This window comes from Argopecten irradians, chromosome 15 (assembly GCF_041381155.1).
Source record: "Argopecten irradians isolate NY chromosome 15, Ai_NY, whole genome shotgun sequence".
NCBI classification, from domain to species: domain Eukaryota; kingdom Metazoa; phylum Mollusca; class Bivalvia; order Pectinida; family Pectinidae; genus Argopecten; species Argopecten irradians.
In genome coordinates, this window is record NC_091148.1 from 15,949,617 (window position 1) to 15,973,392 (window position 23,776).

Here is a 23,776-nt window from a genome sequence, read left to right on the forward strand (position 1 = left end):
AATTGGTCAACTCGCATTACATCATTTATTTACAAAACGTTGAAATGGCAGCTTTATAGCTCATTTCAAAGTTCATTATTTATACTAAAACAGTACATATGTGCAAGTCAAAATGATATGCATGCAATATTGATAACATTTTGGACTCTAAATATTTTTAAGTAAATCAATTTTTCGAAGAAATCGCAAGCAAACTATTACAATATTTGGAAGTAAACACACAATCACGTGGTCACTAGTTATACCCATACGACAATTCTTTATTTCGGCCAATGGCATGAATGTGTTATAAGCACGTGACTTGTTTTACTACATTTTACGACAAAAATAAATGCAAATATGTCAATCTGGTTTCCCAATGCGTACCCGGCCTACTGTACCTTTTTAAAGACGACACCATTTTCTGTCTAAAAGTCTTATTATTATACATCAAAGGAATTATATAACGATACACTGTTAATTAATCTATTCTACATACATTTCACGGAAATCTACTCTAACTGTTGTATTCACAGATGGTGAATATGTTCATGTCTTCATTCTCCTTATTCTGTGTTTACATATTATAGAGTTATCTGCCCTTGCGGGTGGTTAGTGATTGTGACGTCATGCGTTTGCGCGCGTAACGTCATACTTTTCGGAGAAAATGACATGAGTTGCGCTACCAAAATAATGCCGTGACTATCGATACCTACCCACGACGGAGCTAACTCTGTAATGTGCAAAGATGGAATAGATAACATGTTCTCTTATTTTGTTCTGTTGCCTCCGGTTTTACTCTGAGATAGTCTTGGGGTGTAGAGATCGTAAGTGATAGGAACCTCTGGAGTATCGAGGATGGGGGGTGTAGAGATCGTAAGTGATCGGAACCCCTGGAGTATCGAGGATGGGGTGTAGAGATCGTAAGTGATCGGAACCCCTAGAGTATCGAGTATCTGACCGACTAACCAGTGGTAAAATGAGAGAATATTTGTTCACACGACCAAATTAAAATTACATTATATTGATAAGAAAACATGACTTGATAACAAACATTTTTATTTGGGAAACCTGGTAATTTTTTGTGTACTTAGAGTATGGAGATCTACTTCAGCAAAATAATATATATATGTCCGGAGTTTGTAGAAATAAATTCACGTCGGTAGAGGTAATGGTGAGGGACTGATCTGTTCATGACTAGCATGTTTAAAAACAGGTGAAATACAGGTACAGGTAACATCTGAAAATAGAATTATTAACATCAGACATTTATAGACTCCTGATGAGGCCAGTATCATGTTTTATTAACAGAAATATACTCAGATGACATCCGAAAATAAAATTATTAATACCATAAACTTATAAACTCTTGGTGAGGTTAACGGTATATTTCATTAACACAAATATATTCATGTGACATCTAAAAATAGAATTATCAATAGCATACAATCATAGACTTTTGATGAGGTTGTAGCATTATGTTTTATTAACACAAATATTTTCTTATTTGATGAGGAATATAATAATCAAAATATAACGACAAGTTTCTTTATTTTTGAGCCCTATCTGGCTTTCTTGACTTTAAAATATTTTATTGTATAAACAAAACAAAATGATCAACATCATTATACTACAATCAATTTTGTGATGACCATGATACATAATACAAATCAAACAATTGAAAGAATTTTACTTAAATCAAATAGAATAATAAAGCTGTAATTTATAAAGTTACAGTGTATAAATATAATATATAAATGGAGAATTAGTATTTTGAGTTTCCCATCAAAGTCAAATCGCACGCGCATATGAACCATCTTTCATCACTTATTTATTATTTATCCTTCTCTCTCTCTCTCTTCCAAATGAAAACCAAAATTACCTTTTTCCAGATTTTAGGAGGATTAGAAGACTGTGTAATTAATGTTCATTGTATGTTGACTGACAGATACGCAAAACGTATACATGTATTACCTATATTGAGCACAGCACCATCTATCCGACCCTATTTCCGGTTCCGTTTAAGAAAAGGTACCAGTACAGCGTAATACCGGAAACTGAAAAAGAAAACAGTATAAGTCACTTTCATTCACGTGTGCACATGTATATGAGTGTAATAAAACCAGTTCAATAAAAAAAAATTTTCTAAAAAAAAAAAATATCGGCTAATTAAAGTCTCGCTTTGTCTGTTGATATGTTTTGTCCGTATATGGTAGTGTTGGTTTTCAGACAATAAATAAACTTGAAAAAATTCCAAGCGAATTCGTTTGAAATTTCGTATAATGCATTGTATAGGTCTTAAAGAGTGGGGTTGTATTTGAGCTCCAAAGATCAACTTCGGCGATTAATCTCATGCCGCTATGTAAATAGAATTTCGCAAAACAAATAGATAAAGAGTATGATCATTATATATCATTTTAACTCATACACGACACATCATTCGGCTTCTCACTAATTCCGCCTTTGCATATATTTTAGAGTTAGCTCCCTTGTGGGTAGATATCGATTGTTACGTCATTATTTTGTGAATGCAGTCACGTCGTTTTCTCCGAAAAGTATGACGTTACGCTCGCAAATACATGACGTCATAATCAATACCTACCCGCTATGTCAGATTACTCTGTAATATGCAAATACTGAATACAGATTTATAAATAAGCAAACGTCGAAATTCAGAAACATTAAAGATGCTCCACCGCCGACAGAGCATAAATGATATTAATCATTTGAACAATAATTGGTGTTTAATCGTGTATATATATGCCTAATAACACACACAAAAAAATAGATAATTTGTTTCGCCTTTGGTGCATGCGCAATCAGTACTTCATTCCATATAGGATATAGAGTCACGGAATTTTTTCGGGATGCAATTAATTATTTTTCATATTTTCAACTTTAAGTAAAATTAGAAGCTCAAACTTTTTAATGGTGGTAATGGTGTGAAGTATGTTACTTTTTTAACTGAAGAAAAATACTAAATCGTCTGCTGCTGTTTTTTATAGTCAAAAAATGCCATTTATAACTTTGATTATATCATACGCCTAAAGTAATCAACTTCTAGAATTCATTTTAGATTTATTGTTTAGTCTGTATTTTCAGCCTTTTCACTCTGCAGATGTTCAAACTGGAGTGTTTTTTTCTCTCTCTTTTTAATATACGGTGTTACGTCTCCAAACCAGATATCACCGTGTGACCAGCATATCTGAGCGATATAGCCTTGTTTCCAGATTACACAGGTTTTGCAGATATAAATTAAGAAGGAAAATGTCAACCATTTTCATCGGAATATACGTGCGAGGATCCGGATAAGACAGGTTTGAATTACTTAAAATTTAAAAGGAAAACTGTCATGCAATAATACCGGAATAAACAGGGTTCCGGATTTTAAAAATATTGAAAATACTTACGTAAAAGTAGAACGCCATTGAGTTTGTCAAATGGATCCCCGCCGTCATCCAGGTCATAGGGATTCACCTCATTTTGGACATATGATCCCTCATATTGGATCGGACCGAGTCCGCCGGACGATACAAATGGACGACCTTGGCTCTGATATTGAGCTGCTACAAAAACTAGGACCGAGGGAATCGCTAAAAGAAGAATTATCTTATTCATACTGGCTGCTGGTACAATCTAACCTTTTGTTAGAATATTTTTTAAGAAAAAAATGACCAGTTTCCCTTGACCTCTAAGTGTAGACTATCGGTCGTCAAATTATCACACTTGATAATCACGTGGTTAAAACATCTTGGATATTGACAAGGAAGAATATGTATGACCCTGACTTAGCGCTGACCACGGGAAACCGTACTACGGCTGTCCAGTTTCTTACCGCCTTATGCAAGAATCCAGGAAGTGTGTCGGACAGGTGGCATTCACCCCCGGGCTGGTTCCGTGGGCCGGAATCCCTGTCTAACTACGTACCTACGGGACGGCCAATATCTCGCATACGAAATATTGATACTTTTTCATTTCGTAGTATCAGTATAAGAAAAGATTAATAAAGATTTAAGAAAAAAACAGATAACAATAAATAAATGAAAAAAATACATTTGTAAATAGATAAATAAATAAATAAATAAATAATAAATAAATAAATAAATAGATAGATAAATAAGTAAATAAATAAATAGATAAACTAAAATATTCAATAATCAAAGAAACAAAAAGTCCAATGCGAAGCAGATATGATAACGTGTACACATATATATACACTGTACGAGTACATGTGTATTGTATGGAACCAATAAAGAGAATAAGATTAGATAGGGTAAGATCTGTATTTAGACCTTAGATAAGGTTAAATTGGTAATAAACTTTCTATGCAAAATCCAATATCAACCGAGGAGATGGTTCATAAAATAATATAATATTACAAACCTAAAAAAAGGTCTTAAAATCGAATACACTAAATAATAATTCCAACACTTTCTATATTTCATATGATACTATGGGCTCATATAAATGAAAGATAAGATACATACATACATTGTAAAGATTTATTATTACAAAAATTATATATAGTTTTTCAAAAAGATAAAAAGGACATATCAATGTGTATTTTGATCACACTTCCCTTTAAACAGTAAAAACACTGACAGTTTTTTTTCTTGGCAAAAACAAAAGTACGAGTTGCGGCCCTTTGGCCTGGGCTTTGTAAAGGCATAAAACTTTCTCGAAATTGATTGCCAAAAACATTGAAATTAGAACATCCTACCAACTTTATCATAAAGACTTTATTTGGATTCTTAGATACATCATACAAAGATATATATACACAGAAATGTTGCAGGTAATGTTTGAAAAAAATTATAATGTGAATGACAAAAGTTATTTTTTGAAGAAGGTACAGTATGACTGAATCGACCCACGCTGATTTTCTCACCAGTGACACATTACTTTTTGTCTAAAGTAAAATGTCCCTAATTATATGAAAGAAAAGGACTTATTTTTCACTGCTTTAAAAAGTGCTTATGTTTGGTAGTTTTTATATTTTCTTCTTCTAAACAACGTTTAAAGTATATTTTAGACCACTATTTACCGTAGAACATATTTGTAATTATTTTTTTGTGTGAAGCAAATTAATCCATTTTTCCCGAGATACAGAGTTTTTACAGAAAAGTTATTCACTACCAAAAGCTACCAATATTTTGAGCATTACAATACTTACAATGAATATGTTTTAACAGATACAATTAAGATATCGAAATGAACATTTACGTATGGTCAGATTACGAAGCCAATTTGAGGCCTGATTGGTCACATCGACACATCCCATAAGAAACTAGGTCACAGCGACATCCACAATACAAATAAAGGTCACAGCTATACAATATACAAATATAGGTGACAGCGACACACCCCATATGAAACTAGATCACAGCGACATCTACAATACAAATATAGGTCACAGCCTACACAATATACATATATAGGTAATGGCGACACACCCCATAGAGACTAGGTCACAGTGATATCCGCAATACAAATAAAGGTCACAGCTACATAGTATACAGATATAGGTCATAACGACACACATCATAGACACTAGGTCACAGCGACATCCACAATACAAATACATTTGTATAGGTGACAGAACTCACAGCTACACAGTATACAGATATAGGTCATAGCGACATATATCATACGAATCTAGGTCACAGCGACATCTACAAACAAGAAATAATATGTGAAGAATTTCTTTGTTTCGGAAATGTAGAGGCACCGGGATTTTTTTTTTTAAATAACCATGTAGAGTTCGTGATGTGGCCATATGTGTTTTTTCCTTGAGACTAACTATCTAGTAACTTTTCTGTTTCGTCAAAATCTCGTTTTTCCCTGCTCCAAGAGATTTTGTGTCTAAAAAAATATACGTGGCACCTCTAAATGTAGCCAGTTTAAAGAAGAAGGGGGCAACCTCGAACGCATTCTTTGACTGAAAGTTATACATTTTCTGAACAAATCGCAAAATAAGCTTAATCCAATTTTCTCGTGAAATTTGATATAAGTATTAACAATTAGATATTTTGTTGTTCTATCTAATTTTATACATAGCAGATCATTACAGTTCTTATCGTATATATATATATCTGCAGAAATCACTTTACAATTACTAATAATACTGCAAAATGTGAATTGAAATTGTAGATCACAACTTGGCATTCTGATTGACTGTATGCTCTCGCTGTGCTGTATTTGTAAACATAAAGATTTTAGGTGTACTGTCAAAAATCATTTTCAGCTCTTACTCGCAGTTGTAAAATCAAAACCTATCCATTGTAAGTATTGTGATTTTTAAAATGTTTGTAATTGATGATGGTGGATCAAACATCAAAAGCTCCTCTAAATTAAGGCACATATAAGTTTAAAATAGATTTTACTTTACAATGAACGATCCATCCGGCGGCCATTTTGAAAATGTGTGCTTCTTACGCTTTGTAGAAAATTAAACCATCACCTGAGTGATGACATTTGTAGCTACATATGTATGTCAAATGGATATTTACTGTAGATCTGTTTAAGTGGATAAAATACTAAACATTTTGTACTCCTCTGAGCAAATGTAATAGGTTTATAGTGTGTAACTGGTATTTAATTTTAACGAAAACACTAATTTTGTAAGTTATATTAACTAATTATATATATATAAGTAGTTTTAAATGATTGTTTTAGGTTGTCGTGTCTCATCCACGATACTCCAGGGGTTATCATTACTGACGTTTTATTAACCTCTGGACTATCTCATAGTAAAACTCGAGGCAGCAGAACAGAACAGGTAATTTTAAAGTGCATCAATAGAGTCATATAACGGTGCAATGTGGTTGATAAAGTGGCTTTGAAGTTAGGAAGTTAGGCATCGCTCTCTCTGTAGTCTTCACATGAAGTCTTTACAGGTCTGTGATTGGTCAGAATTTTTCTGTCGAACTGCTATCAGTTTTACTATGAGATAGCCAAGGGGTGATATATTCACGTGCTTCATAGGCAGTCTTAGTAGAAGTACATATGTCTTATTCATTAACACGGACGTATCTATTAGTAACACATGGATTTTGTTTATGAACTATAGCCGATTTTGAGCATGACTGCAAACAAAATAACGCAGTATATTTTGTTTATTTGTATGATCATAGACGAGTGTTTATGCAAAATGTAATTATATGAAAACTTTATATATTTTCCAAGCCTTGGCTAGCAAACATTAAACGTTCATGGCCAATGTCATAAAACATAATTATGTACAGTAATACACGTGTAAGATATTGTTTTATTCAAATAACTACAACCACCAACCATTCAAAGAATTTCAAGGTCAAACCGTGTTGCAGAAATCTAGCACTGGCAGCCATTTTGTCCCGCCGTCCTTAAATTGTGAAGTTTCTGACGTGTTTACATGTACAGCAATCGGAAACCTTGATTTTCTGGTCACATTAATATCCAGGTCAATTTCATATGAAATTCAGGTGAAATGGACACGAAAAAAAAATCTTCATGTGAAATTCAGGTGAAATGGACACCAAAAAATCTTCATGTGAAATTCAGGTCAAACTATTCATCTAAGTGCAGGTCAATTTCACCTATGATTGACCTGAAAAATTCTTCATGTGAAATTTAGGTCAATTTCAGGTCAATTTGAAATAAATTTCAGGTCAAGGTTTTGACCTAATTTGACTTTTATGCTCTTCCTGAACAAATCATCTAAAAGTGACATGAATTTACCTAAGACATTATGCCTGTTTAAATGACGGAAATGACAATAACAGCAAGTTGATATTGTCTTGAATAAATGTAATGTGATAAACAAGGTAATAGATAATAGCCATATTAGGCCCTTTAGGGTACATTCGTGTTTGACAACTAAAAACTCTTGACTTGATCTCGAGTTCGGATACCACTGTGTCGCTCCAACGTGATGATCTAATGTAAACATGGACATTTTGGCCAGGGGAGAGGGGATTTAGTCCTGAACCAGAATAAATTTCATCTTATCTTCAAGATATTTTGCGAAAAAAAAGCTTCTTTGGTCCATGCGGTAAATCGCAAAAATTCATTCGGCAAATTTTAATAACTATACAGAATATGTCGAATTCCAGAATTCACAGTTTGATGCCTGGCTATTTATATGGCTACCGTCAAGACGTCATATAGACAATAGAGAATATATTGTAAGAATAACACAAAGATGTTTATTAAAATATGTCTCCATAGAACTATACAAACACAATTAAGTATAACGTTTTAATTACAACGGTAACAACAGAATGAGATTGTCGAAATCCCAAGGTTCAATTTTACATCGCGCAAGAGGTCTTGATATATCATCGTGTCTGAAAAAGAAAAAAAACACAGATAATTAGACATACATTTTGCAAATGAATTAAATTACTGAAAAAATAGGTATCGTCTGAAGACATGCTATAAAACACAATCTCGATTGTAACGAGGTATATTATTGGCTTGATGTTTTCTTTTCCGTTTGTAATGACGCATCTGATTGGCTGAAATAACTGCGTAACGATTAAACATCACTCAAAGGACTTTGAAGACAGTGTTTATAGTACTAGTAGATTGAATCATAATTAGTAATATGAATACTTTTTTATTTAATGGAGATATAACACAAAAATCTGAGCGTACTATAACAATTAATCGCAAATATAAGTGCACTCTCATCATTGAGCGGTTATTTATATAACACTCAGGGTTTACTCAAATACATCTAAAAATAAACAAATAAATAAAACAAATACTTAGAATAATCCTTTAATAAAACCACAGTGTTAATGATAATGAAATATTTATTATTGTCAAAAAGACTAGTGCACGAAGTCATAATTCGGAAACTTAAATTGGTTCCGATTCAGTGTCATTGATGCTACCGTACCACTTACAATATTAGGAAATTATCTATACATACCAGTTTAACCAATCATTCTTTGAGTTCCATTTGTCAAAACGTAGACAGCAAAGAAGGTAAGTGCTGTAAAAGAGATGAAAAATACAATATAGCAAGTTATGAATGTATATGACCTCATAATAGTATCACTACAGGTGTGCCTTAGGATATTTATGACAAGATTGAAAGGACCAGTTATGTGATAAAAAAAATCCGATATAGCAAGTTATGAACTTTAAGTAGAAACATGCTGAAGCATTTTTTTTGCGATTTTTAACTTATATCATCTTGGGAGAAATTTGAAATTTGCCTCAGCGCTTATAGAGTAGAGGGGCTATTATGTTTACAAATGTCTTTAAAAACCGTCTAATTATTGAAATAAAAGCGCCAATATGTTGCATTGCTACTTTCATAACTTTAATAATGCTTTCTGTAATAAATCTTATACTGAGGACAACTTTTTTTACCGCGTAATGTCTTCACTATTTCCAGCAGATTCGCGGATAATTTTAATTCGAGATCAGCAGCTCTTACTGACAATCTTACGTCCTTTCGTTTATACAAATTCAGAATTCGCGTTGGAGCTTTCTCGCGAATTACGCGAAAATTGGTATTTCACAAAAAAGAAAGTCAGGGAACAGTTTCAAATTCCAGCTATCCTGCTGTATCTCTACAAGCTTTATTATCATAAAAATGGTCATTATCATTTAATACATCAACTATAATTATTGCGAAGTCAAATGTTAACAATCTCTCTTGGGTCGTAAATAATAAGATTCCATCGTTCTCTTGGGGGCATTTTGACGGTTATATTTAGATAATTAACAAAACTATACCATATGTCATATGTATATACAAATACTGACATTGTTACTATATTTTTAAAAGATACCTGAATTTGTTCAAGTAAATTTTATTTAATTTGAGAAAGCAGGATTCATCAAAAATACTGACAAGATGACAGAATATGTTAAAGTAACTATTATTTTGTTTTAAGATAGTGGAATGCATAAATAATAAAGACATGATGCTAGAATATGTTCAAGTGAATATTGGAATTTTTTCCAAACAGTACAGATTTTCATCCTCTTGGAAAAAAATTGTTTCGAAAAAGCAAGATTCATAAAACGATTCTGACATGATGCCAGAATTTGTTCAAGTAACTATTATAGTAATTTCAGAATGCCGGAGTAATAAAAATACGCACCTGCTGCAATTAGTTGTCCAGCGGTTAGACCCAAAAATCCCTTCCGTTGGGTCTGTAGGTATCTGGCCGCTAGGAACTGGTTGTAATAGTCACCACCCCCTCCCCCAGCATCTGGGTAACCATACTGAGCCTGGACGAAAATATATCCAAGCAAACAAGGGACCACGATGAGCAGCAAAATCTTGTTCATACTGGCGGATTTATGGCGCTGGTACCGATTACGCCAAGTAGCCACTGACTACTGTCACTGCTGAATCCCCTTGTCTGGTTTAACACGGAGATTGACATCCCGCGCAAGTCTATAACTTTATAAGGCCACGTGATGAACTTTGAACTTCGTCACAGGCCCATGCTCATCCGTCACGCTTTCCTCCAGCCCCTAGCGATGGCTACAGCATCATCAAGGAAACCGCAATCACAGTGTATATTAAATATCGATGTAAATGGCCAATCTATTTGAATTGGTTTGTACGCTTAACAACAAAATCAGTTTTATTTATCATAATAATAATATATAGGCTTATTGTTATATGTGCTATATTAGATATGCGATTTGATCCATTGTTTGTTTTTCTCCATAAATTGATTAAAACCCCAAAACTTTACTAAAAGGAGCAGTAGAATTTAATACATTCAAAATATGTCAATGGCTTATATATTTAAAATGGATTGTTAGCTAAGCAACAGTAGCGTTTTATGATAATATGCCTGGTAAAGTAATTTGATCCAATGTTTTTTTCTTAACAAATAGACAAAAACCAAAAAAAGTTTCGACATTAGAAGCAATAGAGTTCAATGCTTTCAAAACACAATAAAACTTTTTAACTTTACGTATTTAGAAGAAATCGCTTTAAAATTGCTTAATACATTAAAATAACTACTTTTTTTATAAGAAATTGCTTTAAAATTGTTTAAAGATGCTCCACCGCCGATGTTAAATTGTGTATTTATATGAGTCGAATTCGTCAGCACTGGAACATCTTTGAATCATTTTTAATATATAGAACAAAAGATTTGGGCGCTATTTTTCTTCTTGTCATGACCATTTATGCTCGCTGTAATGGATAGTTCATGTTTATAATATCATGTTTTTGGTAAAACTGCAAATTTCCGTTTGAGTTGTTCGATGATTGAGAAAAAAATTAAAACTATTTATTATGAGTACATATGTATTGTGAATCTAATGATATTGGTTGTGTTTTGTTGTGTTAATTAGGAAATTATGAAACATACAACTTTAAGTATGACTTCAACCCAGGATGATGGGTATCGTTTATGCTCTGACGACAGAGGGGTATAACTTATACCCATCATTTGACCATTAAAGATGCTCCACCGCCGACAGAGCATAAATAATATTCATCATTTGAACACTAATTGGTGTTTAGCCGTGTATATATATGTCTAATTAACATAAAAAAAATAATATAAAATAATTTATTTTGCCTTTGTTGCATGCGCAATCAGTACCTCATTCCATATAGGATATAGTACCACGGAATTTTTCGGGATGCAATTAATTATGTTTCATATTTTTAACTTGAAGTAAAGTTAGAAGCTCAAACTTTTCAATGGCGGTAATGGTGTAAAGTAAGTAACTTTTGCAACTGGAGAAAAATATTTAATCGCCTGCTCCTGTCAGCGGTGGAGCATCTTTAACTAAAGTATAATAGTGTTTATATGTGTCTAATTGATAAAGAAATGCATATAAATATCTTACTTATGCTTGCATAATCAGTATTTAATTCCATATAGGGCATAGTGCCATGAAATATTTGGGGGATGCAATAAATTCTTTTTTATATTTGTTTATCTTGAACTAAAGTAAGAAGCTCAAATTTTTCAATGGTGGTTATTGTGTAAAAGTAAGTAACTTTTATAACTGAAGAAAAATACTTATTCATCTGCTCCTGATTTTGATTGAAAAAAAAGAGAGAAAAAAACTTCGTCGACGGTGGAGCATCTTTTACATTTATCATTATCACTCAAAAGACCAGTATATGTATTGGAACTGACCAAGTAGACGACATTTTGCATTAAAACACGCTCAAACATAACATATGGGAGTTTTTCAATTACAGAAAATGGAACGCATGAAAACTCTAACATATTGTAAACTATTTTACTTAAGGATTAACTTGAATAGAATTTTTATGTTATGGAGATATACATGTATCACAAAATCTGACTGTACTCTTAATAAACCGCGAATTTACTGTAGTTAATCTCTTCATTATTCAAAATTAATTTTGGGACTCTTTTGTCTTTGAAATCATTAAGCTTTCATCTCAGCCAATCATAAACAACGTTACAAAAGGCGACGCCATTTTTTTGTACTAATGAAATACATTTTTAAGCCAATGGAAATGCTCGTAACAAGTAAAATTGATTTTTTTTCTCGTAAACAATTAATTCGCGCCATCATTATTTTCAACATAATCACCAATGCATAACATGGCGACCAGGCGTTCATATATACATTTATATGTACGCTAGCTTTAAACAATTATCCGCGAAAAATTTGAATTTGTGTTCGAAATATTGCCAAATAAGGCATATTTTTTAACTCGCGAAAATTAATAAGTGGTTTTTAGTACTAAGTGATTCTCAATAGCATCATGCTATATATGAAATTAATACAAATATTATTTTTAAGGAATCGCTTAAAAACGTGATTTTGTTTCTCTACTATCTCCGAGAAGTCTAATTCAATGATTTTAAATTAAAAAAAATGGCGACTGTAGTCATTCATGTCACTACAGTCAGTCATTGAAATAATTCTTAAAACTGTCAAATTCATTTTACAAAAGGATCTCACTGTTATCACATTCAGTCTACATGTAATTCTTAAGATCACCTTATTTGTTCTGAAAATACGTTTTTCGATACCTAATTTAATTCTAAAAACTAAAGATTTGTAAGAATCGCTCAAAATTTCTAATCTTACTCGAAACATATATCAAAATGCCTGCATTTGCTGCAGTCATCAGTTACATTTATCATTTTTACTATAAAATGTTGATGTTTTTATTCGCACCTCATTTAATCAGTTATATAACTTTGAATTTTGTATGAAAATTGGTCTAAATCTACGCAATGTAAATTGTCGTTATCAAAATCCTTTAATTGAATATATCTTTCACTAATATTAGTTTTAGAACATTAATTGATATATGAACATTTACGAGTGTACCATTTCATTTAATCAAGCAATACCTCGAAACGAAGAAAATTATAACAAGAATTACTGTATTCATATAAAAAAACAACAACAAAATTTTAAAAGACGTTAAAATGTGAATTTTAATTGCTAATCCTCGCAACACTTACACTTTGAATACATATATTACATATATAGTTATACATAAATGTAACGCAATGCAGATAATAATTTGGCGAAGAAAACTAATATCAATATTGCTGTAACAATTTGTTATGTATTAAGGCTAATAAAAATATTAATCTAATATATATACATCTATGACCTAATTTTTTTTTATAACTTTATAAGTAAGCACATACATTTATACATTTATACATAATACTTATAAGTTTTATCTATTAACGTCTAAAAAATATATATATATATATCATAAAACCTGCATACAGACCACTTAATTTCACTTATAAGATCAATATTTAATACATTTGTAAGATACATATGAACACAGCTGTTGTCTTATTATTGTCAAAATTACCTGACTGTATGTCACTAACTCGGAATCGAGACAATAATAACAATCCTTTCTGAAAATAATACCACTTATGAAATAAGTTTACATTAATATTCACACTCAATCTCATTGAGCTATCCTTAATCTGAGCGGAATGAAAGAGAGCGGAACCAGTAGAATTTTCTGTTTTAACTGCATGTACCTACCCTATCTACGGGTCTATAACGACCGGCGTGTTGTAATATGACACAAAATTTGACGTTATCAGACGGTAATGGTGTAATACATAGCTTAATATTATATAATATTAGTAATGATTACTGGAAATTTAGGGCGACTGTATATCTCTTACAATGTGTAATCTGTTATCTACTTAAATTCTTATTATCAATACGATATCTATTATTTATTTATTTATTTATTTATTATTTGTGTGTAATATCACCAGAATTCTTATTTGAGGTGTAAACCTAATTTCACTCACAAAAACAAATAAAAAGTAATAAATCTAAGATTTCAAAAATCAGTACATCTTATCAGATTAATTTGTTAAATTATTCTATTATTGATATTATTTTTTTTTTTATTTATTTGTTTATTTATTTATACATTAATTAATTTATTATTTATTTGTAATATCAGAATTCTTACTTGATAACTTAATTTCATTCACAAAAATGATTCAACAATAATAAAACTAAAATTAAGAAATCAGTATAAATTTAAGCTGTAAAAACAACGTTGCAACACGAGCTAAGGAAAAACTCTTTCACGTTTAGGGTAGTTGATACCTGGAATTGTCTACCAGAGTCTGTCGTTAATGCAGAGTCTACTAAAGATTTTGAGATACTGCTAGATAACCATATGAAGGACAATATCTATAATAATTACTGATAAATAATTTTATTGAGTACTTGTATACAACTTTACCAGTGACAATATAATTAGTTATATATTATGTCTTATGATATGGACATAGAGGCTTCTAGCCTGCGTCCATTATTTTCCATTAAAATCCATTAAAAAGTATATTTAATCAGATTTTGTTAAACATTATTTTATCATTGATATCAATTTTTTAACATTATTTATTTATTTGCTTACTATTTCTGCAATGCCATGGACGCATTTTATTTATTCTTATCAAAATGTTGATGATGATGATAAGTGTAGTTTTATCGGTAAGCTAATAACGTTTGCGACTCCACAAAATTATCAACCTCGTTTTACATTCCCATTTCAAAACATAAATGTCGTTTCGGAAAGGAAGCGGGTCTATAATTTATCGATAATCTCATTAAAATTAATCAATTGTGTATTGAAAATATTAGGATGTTTATTTTACATATTATCTAAACTCGCTGAAATATTTGAATTTTGTTTCCCATATGTCTGAAAGGTAGTGGACCTACAATTTATCGATAATTTATTTACCATTCAATTAAATTTAATTAATTGTTTATTTGCAATATTAGAATGTTTCTTTTACTTATCATCTAAAACCACTCAAATATTTCAATTTTGATATCGATTTTTCTTGATTAAAGTATGGGTATATACAAGTGATTTTTTTGTCACTGCACTTAAAGTTGCTCCACCGCTGACAAATGGAATTTTTTCACTATTGAAAACAGAAGCAGACGTTTTTAGTATTTTCCTTCAGTTACAAAAGTTACTTACTTTACACCATTACCACCATTGAAAAGTTTGAGCTTCTAATTTTACTTCAAGTTAAAAATATGAAAAATAATTAATTGCATCCCGAAAAAAAATCGTGGCTCTTTATACTATATGGAATAAAGTACTCATTACGCATGCACCAAAGTCAAAATAGATAATTTCATATTATTTTTGTGTTAACTAGACATGTATCTACATGATTAAACACCAATTATTGTTCAAATGATGAATATCATTTATGCTCTGTCGACGGTTGAGCATCTTTAATGTTTGGACGAATAAAATGGCCAATAGCTAGGGGCAAGGTGTTGGTTATTGAAAAATAAACAATATTTGTGCAATTATAAACTATATAAAATTGTTCAAAATATACTAAAATAATAATTACGTATTCTTATGTTTTATCTAAAAAGATGAAAATGAAATCATACACTTTATACTAAACACAAATATTATGGGGCAAAGAAGTAATTCTAGCAGTGTCGACAAATTTCTTTCAAATTTTCAAAGTGATATTCCCCTTTATCAAGACACAAAAATAAACAAATCTACATATAGAATACGATCACAAACCATTTACACATGTAAACAAATATTCACATAGGAGCACCGTATATAAACATTACATATTTATGTAATTTAATGAAAAAATGTATGTAACCATTGGATAACAAATATACAAATGTAGTGAGTATTCAATTCATGTGCATTCATGAAGCATATAAATAACAAAAAGTGTACGCGGTTTACACTAACTTATGAAAGATGTGTTCCCGCGCCCACTTTTCGTTCTCTCTGCAAACATATGTTATATATTAACAATCATCTTTATCTCTTTTCAGCAATAGGCTAAAAAGCCTTTGTGCAAGAGCATTAATATTCATACAGATATGACAATAATTTTAACGAAATGCAACTTGAAACAGATTTGTGGGAAAAAAAGGAAGTCCACAGCTGGTGATAGGAATGTGTAATGTTTTGGTTATGGTTTCCTAAAGATATGGGCCGTAACTGGGCGAACATTTTGGCATGTTAATTTTTCTTCATTAATCGATTGAAAACCATAAGGTTTGATGAATAAGCCGTGAAAACCATTCAAATAGCTTCAGATGCCTGAATAAACGTTAGTTACAACACCGAGATTATGTTTTGTAAAATTGGTGTTTTTTGTGCCTTATGTATGTTTAGATGGAAACTTTTCTACAGAAATCACTTTATGATTACTAATTATTTAACTGTAAAAATTGTGACATTAAATTGTAGACTACAATTTGACTTCATGGTCTGGCCGTAGGTACTCATTTCGCTTCATTATAGATAAACATATTCCGATTTTTGGCAGTACAGAATTAATTTTCTGCTTTTATTTGTATTTGTAAAATGAAAACCAATGCATTGACAGTACTGTAATTTTCAAAATGGTAGTAACTTTTGGTAATGAATAACATATTAAAAGCTCATCTTGATTCGTAAGTATGAATCATACGGCATATATAACTTTAAGTTAAACGCCCTATCAATGGGATAATCAAAGATAAAAAAAATGAAAATGAAATCTACGTTACCTTAACACCTTTTACATAAGGAGGTGAAAATAACTATAAGGAGCTAAAGGCGCACTGCATTTCCTAAAGAAAAATAATAGTTTCTTAAAAACAATAATAGCATAAGAAAATATATATCGATGATCTAAGATGAGGTTACAGCACAAAATAAATGTAATAATTTCATATTGATTTTGCTGTTATGCTGCCTGGGACAGTGAAAGTCAATTAACGCACGGTAATTAGAACGACAACGGCAAAACGTAAGAGAACCCTTGTTATGGAAATTAACATTTGATTTATATAAATTACATTGTTCAGAAGGTGATGATAACTGTAGTATTAACGGTAAGTTAATGGGTTTTTTACATTCCTGTTTTAAAAATAAAAAGCTTTGAACAATTGATGACAAAAATGAAGGGATACCCACTATTAACATATTTCATTTCTTGTATTTCTCATAGGTTGTATAATTTATGCGCTCTGCTCTATATCAAATGTGTAACAAAACCGACAAATAAAAACAATTAATTATTGATTGGTAATTTTATATTCATTATGATCTTTGAAACAATTCTGAGTATATCAATCGTTTAATAATAAACTTAAACTTCCATGACAGATTAATACGCTGGACTCATCTTTAATAATTCTATTTACACCTCGTATATTGTTTTAAAATCATATGCTGGAACTTATCTCTAATACTGACGGTTTACCATAAATAATTGTTTTATTTCCGTGCTTTGTTATTAAGTGCATGTATGCAACAATATATCTCTTCCACGATGTAAATAGGACAACTTCGTAAAGGCCCAACAGGTTTATGTTTTTTTTAAACGATAAAGGGAAACGAAATTGACATTTTTGTGGAGTCACTTAATTATTGGCTTACTGGCATTAGTAGACTTATTACAGTCTGAACAAATTAATTGAAATAAATTAAATGTCAATTTTCATTTCGCGGGTCGCCTGATGTTCCCGGTGTTATCATAATAACCGCGTGGTAGTTGATTATCAGGAAACCAGACATGAATATCCATTGGTAACAAAGATGATTCACGGGATCTAGCACTTGTTTGGTGTGATAAACTCATCTTAGGCCATCGATATAAAATTTCTTTTATTTCAATTGTTTTTTAATTGTTTTGAAGAAATTTTTCATTTTTGTTTCGGAAAGGTAGTTGGCCTTTAAGACAGAGTAGGACGTATTTACAGCGCATATTAATTTTGCGCAAAAAGAAAATAGCAAACGTCATTTAAAGAATTAGTTAGGTAACATTCAACTTGACATTAAACGTTTTGGGCTTAATTCAATTGTTTTAAAGGATTCATAGTTATAACTATGAAAGGCGATTTAATGTTCGTACAAGCATTCGTCAACATGTTTGAGATAAATCAAAATAAGGATTGGATCTCTATATACAAACTCCATACTCACAGGAAAAATTTCGTTTTCATACTTTGCACATCCTGGGAATAGTGTTAATACAGGAATTGTTGTAGTAAGGATATGATTACGGGTGTCTCATGATGATTGTGTTTGCAAATGGATTGTAGGATTTAAATTTAAAAGAATTTAAGAGAAGTCATAAGTCTCTGTCATGAATGTATAAACAGATAAAATATGATATCAATATATCCAGGAAGCAAATTTATTTCAAGATTTTGTTTTCTAAATTCTGAGTGTTTTCACAAAATCAGACAAGGACAGATTTTTGAACCTGATGAAATGAGACCGGAAACCACTCTACGAATAGTTTCGACTACGGAAATGTTAATGTTGATTGACAACCAATTTGTAATGGATGATCTGTCACGGATGAGTAAAGATGCACGGATGCTGATCACGCTCAACCAATTTCAGTATCAACTTCCGGACCGGATACCCCAAGGGACATTGTATCGTTGGCAGGTCAGAGGGAAATTGATAGCAAGCATATCCAAGATACCTATTTACTTCACTGCTTCGATACATCCCACAAAAGTGATTATTAATACAACATCAATCACTAGGTGGCGTTGCTGTAGCAGGCTTATAAGCGTTTCCGTGAAACTGATTGAACTAATCTCCGTAGTACAACTGGTTGGGGATTCACTTCTGCATACCACACATTTGGTGCAGTTGGTCCAAGGCTGTCGACGCGAAAGGAGGCAAAATGAACAAAGTTCTAGGCCTCATTGTTTTGGCATGTGCCACTCTTTATGTGGCCGTTCAATGTAACGATTACTATGGCGGCTACCAACAGCAGTACTACCAGCCAGCACCCCAGCAATCTTACGGACCAAATCGTCTGACCAACTATGCCTTAGCAAGAGCTTACTATGACAATAAGGTTGAAACGAGGGGCATATTCAACAGCGGTTCAGTCGTCGCTACAGGTAATACTACTGGCTCCAGTTGTTCAAAGCTCAAATTAGCTTAGTAACTTGATTAGTGATTTTTTTTTAATTTCTCATTTGCTACGAAACCTATACTTATATATGTTCACTAACATATCATGTAGGTTAAGAATAACGTTCTCAATTATCTTGTAAATTTTGTAAAGTTAGTATTACAAGAAGATGGGGAGGATGGCATGCCTTGTTTGAAAAAGAAAATATTGAAATTTAGTTGTCTCTTGACTCACATATTGTAGATAGATGAAATGTTGGTCTTTTAGGGTTTGTGTAAATGTGTATGTTCAATTGTTACTTGTTGCATATATACAAAATTGTAATGTAAGACATATTATTGGTATTGTGATCAATTGTATTCCTTGTTCTGTGTAATAACATGTTCATGAAAATCAATAAAAAATGCAAATGAAAAAAAGTTAGTATTACAAGAAATGATATAATGTCGATTTGAAAATTATCGTTTAACTATGGTTAATTAAACATGGGACAACCAAACTCTGGTTTGACATCTAATAATCATTTGTCACATGTCAATTTTGTATACAAAATATTTTCTTTTCTTCAGTAGTCATTTTGAATATACTTTATAGCTGTAATTACATATCTTACACAATGTTTATTGTGGTCGAACATAAATGGATCAAAACGAGGTATACAACTTGAAAATAAAGTAATTGTGGTATGCATTAGTTATTTTCGTGTAATCCGATTCTGAAACACAGGTATGCATTGATATACTTCAAACCGGCGTTCATTTGTTTGTAATTTAATTTCGCAAATTTTGCGATTTAAGTAAATCCACGAAAGTTTTTTCTCCGCGAAGTAAATAGTTTACATACATAATTAACATTGAAATGTAATTATAATAAGCAGAAGAAAATATTAACTCGCGAACAACATTTGAAACAGAAATCGCGGCATTTAGTAACCGCAAAAACAGTAATTTGTACTATACAACATTCATGATAATGTATATGATCCCATAATATTTGAAATGAATTTTCATTACAGCCGCAGCCTTCTTGTTCTTATGGTTCATTCTTAACGGTACTGGAGGATATTCTGGTTAAAATATGCGAAGATAATACCAATAGAAAAGAAGTGCGGGGGTAAGATTTTATGTTTTTACCAACAACCTGTTCTGAGAACATCGCATTCGATTTAATAGAACACTTCCTGTTGTATTAACAAGATATGTTTTTATTCTAGTAATTCAATTTTGAACGTAACAAGCATTTTCATTGGATTGTAAATGTGCCATAATGTATAAATGACGTTATAATTTGTAGTGTAGCCTGATTGGCTGATACAATGGAGTATTGGTCTATAAAAAGAGTCTTTTTAGAAATTTGTAATTTAACAAGATTACATTCAAATGTATATAAATTGAATATATTTTTAATGTTATGAAGCTAAAATATCTATTGTTTTGTTTATTTACATTATTTATTTACACTGTTTTGTTTGTTTACAGGCATCTATTGACGGTCGAAGACCTCTTGCGTGATCTGAACTTAATCCCTTGTAATTTTGTTTGTGTGATCATTAAACTATTGTTAAAATATCATGTTTTGTTATCATTACCAATGACTCCTACTTTCAATTTCCAACAAGATTTTATTGACTTTATATACTGTAAATCAACCTTTTTCCGCGGCTACTAAATATTACTATTTCCATTTCAAAAACAAAATTTGTCTACTTTGTCCCGCATTACTGTTCGTATCCTATTATGTAATCGTGTATGTTTTGTATGTCTTGATAAAGGGGCAGATCGCCTCGAAAATTTGACAATTTTGTTTTGTCCACACGGTTGGAATTACTTCATTGTCCCACATTTCAAAAACAATTAATTTTCGCGAATTTATCTATTACATTAAAATATCTTCCAATGTGAATAAGGTAGATATCAATAGGAATAATTCACGTACCACGTTATAACCGATAAGGTTGTGCGGGACAAGTATCTCGAGTGGTGATGGAAAGCAAACATTTATAATCAGGAACGACGTTAGCGAGGGATTTAATCTTTTGACGTCATTCTATCACCAATGGAAACAATAGTCCCGCACAAAAGTTATCGGGTATAACGTGGTACGTGAATTATTTGTTATAATAAGTTATTCGAATTTACTTTGATTAAGAAAATCGCAAAAGTAAATCGCACGCGAAAGGGAATTGGTATACAGTACGTCAAACAGATTGGACATCAGACTCCGCTTTATATTTTAATTATATTTTAAGTTTTTATTAACACATGTACATTCTACATTGACGTCGTTATCATTTAGTCAAATATTTGATTTTAAATAATAATTATAATAATTTACGTCTGCAGTGTAGTGAAAAGTGTACACGCTGTCAAACCAAGTAGCCAAGTTGTGGGCTAACATTTAATTTCATATATTTATAGTGATATTAGTAATTATTAAATGACTTCTTCAAATACGTTTTCATTTAAACATGCATCAAACACAAAAGCAATAACTATTGCATTGCATTAATTATATGTTGTTACATATGTTTATAAAGCATCATATATACATTTGATACATTTATCAAAAGTTTTCGAAAGATTTTTGAAGCAAAAATTACATATCATACTTATCCTGCAGTTATAGCACATACACGTTTGGTCATAGACCGCCTGATATGAAGTGAAACAACTTATTTAACATGTCATTGATATAGTATGACCTGGTGCGTTTTGATCGTACTAAGCTGAAAATTATGACGTAATGACATGACAATGACGTGACGTCAGAATTCAAAGATTGCTTGACAATGTGACTATCCTGTAGCATCGCTGACCCCATAGTTTAAAGATGCTCCACAACTAAAAAATGGTATTTTTTCTCTATCAAAAACAGGAGCAGACACTTGGAATGAAATACTGATAGCGCATATATCAAAAGCAAAATTACAGTATTTATATGTATTTTTTGTGTTAATTAGCCATATAATCACCTATTATTCTTAAAATAATGAGTATCGTTTATGCTCTGTCAGCGATGGAGCATATTAAATATTGAAATACTTCATAATTTAGGATTTCGGGTTATGTGAGTAAAGTATCTCAAATTTGTGTTCATTTCATATAAAATTGTATTGAAATCGTCTAGAAGTGTTAATGTTTGTTTGCAATACATGCTGGCATTGGAATTCTTTAAAATGTATTTTTTTGCACTTATGTGATAAATAGAATCTGTAATTTTTGTTTCTTTCAAATGTTGTTCTATTTGTTCTAAACATTATGGCACAGTAATTATATTATATAACGCGATGGAAAAAAACCTCGATGGTGTCAATTTCGTCCGCTTTCGGTTCATGCATGATAGGGACACAGCATTGTAAAATGTTTTTTGTTGTTGATTTACTCTATTTATTCTTTTTCACACTTGGAAATTACAGATTTTTTCCCTACATTTCATTTTGTGTATGCTATTGATTTAGTCGAATCAATTACGCTAATTGATTACGACAAACTATTTTATTTTCCCAATATTTGGCGTCTTTATTTTTAGCATATTCATAAATACATAATTTAACGATCACGGACACTAAATGATAGTCGTGAATTCATAAACATGTATGTATTATATACCATTATCTGCCTAACTGTTATATTCACGTTCGAACTCTCTCGCAAAAATATGCGTAATGCAGTATCTCATAAAGTGCTTTACAGTAGGATAAACTAGATAAAAAGCAATCCGAACAGATTCATAATATATTCGTCAAGCGAAAGTTGACGATCACACTATAAACAATAGAAGGAGAAACACTGTGTGATTGTCAATTTGGCATTTCAATGACCAATCCCAAGCTTTATCAGTGACAGAATATACATATCCGTAGATACCTTCACCCTACCTCCCCCCCCCCCGCCAAAACAAAAAACTACCAAGTTTTTGTATTTTGATTTAAGTATAGAAGAGGTTTTTTTTGCATTCAAAAGGGGAGCTTGATAGGACGAAATGTGGACCAATGTGGAAAAATTATAATACAAACTAGAATTACAAATCAAAGACAGAAACAATTACTATTCATATTTTCGATATACATTTACTTTGAGGAAAGTTAAATCAATGCATCAAAAAGGGGATTTATAGGGAAAGATGCGCTTGTGAAATGGCTTCATAAAATAATACTTATAATAAAAAATGGACATATAAATACTCAAACGTTCTTATTTTAGCGTTGTAAATTTTAGCGCAAATGCGAAAAAACTCAACTATTTTTTAGAGCTGATATAAATTAGTGCAATTCGGTGGTTCAAACATACCCGAACAAACAAATGCGCTTGAATAAGCGTTTCAATGGCAGCGCGAACAGCACAAAAATAGGATACCACTAAAATAAGTAGGCTTACCAGTATATAAATTGTTTATATTAT

General features: G+C 31.5%; 3 long non-coding RNA genes across 3 annotated transcripts; 1 reads left to right on the plus strand and 2 right to left on the minus strand.

Annotated features, from left to right (window-relative positions):
- Positions 1 to 1,021: 1,021 nt before the first annotated feature.
- Positions 1,022 to 3,720, minus strand: LOC138309478 (uncharacterized). The gene is made up of 3 exons (XR_011206285.1): positions 3,390 to 3,720; positions 1,954 to 2,036; positions 1,022 to 1,219 (listed from the first exon to the last, which is right to left on the minus strand). It is a non-coding gene; the product is annotated as an uncharacterized lncRNA (long non-coding RNA).
- A 4,483-nt stretch (positions 3,721 to 8,203) lies between these two features.
- LOC138308983 (uncharacterized) lies at positions 8,204 to 10,366 on the minus strand. Its single transcript, XR_011206174.1, has 3 exons — positions 10,083 to 10,366; positions 8,897 to 8,959; positions 8,204 to 8,306 (listed from the first exon to the last, which is right to left on the minus strand). It is a non-coding gene; the product is annotated as an uncharacterized lncRNA (long non-coding RNA).
- Positions 10,367 to 19,045: 8,679 nt separating this feature from the next.
- LOC138309110 (uncharacterized) lies at positions 19,046 to 20,942 on the plus strand. The gene is made up of 3 exons (XR_011206201.1): positions 19,046 to 19,362; positions 20,392 to 20,489; positions 20,855 to 20,942. It is a non-coding gene; the product is annotated as an uncharacterized lncRNA (long non-coding RNA).
- The last annotated feature ends 2,834 nt before the right edge of the window (positions 20,943 to 23,776 follow it).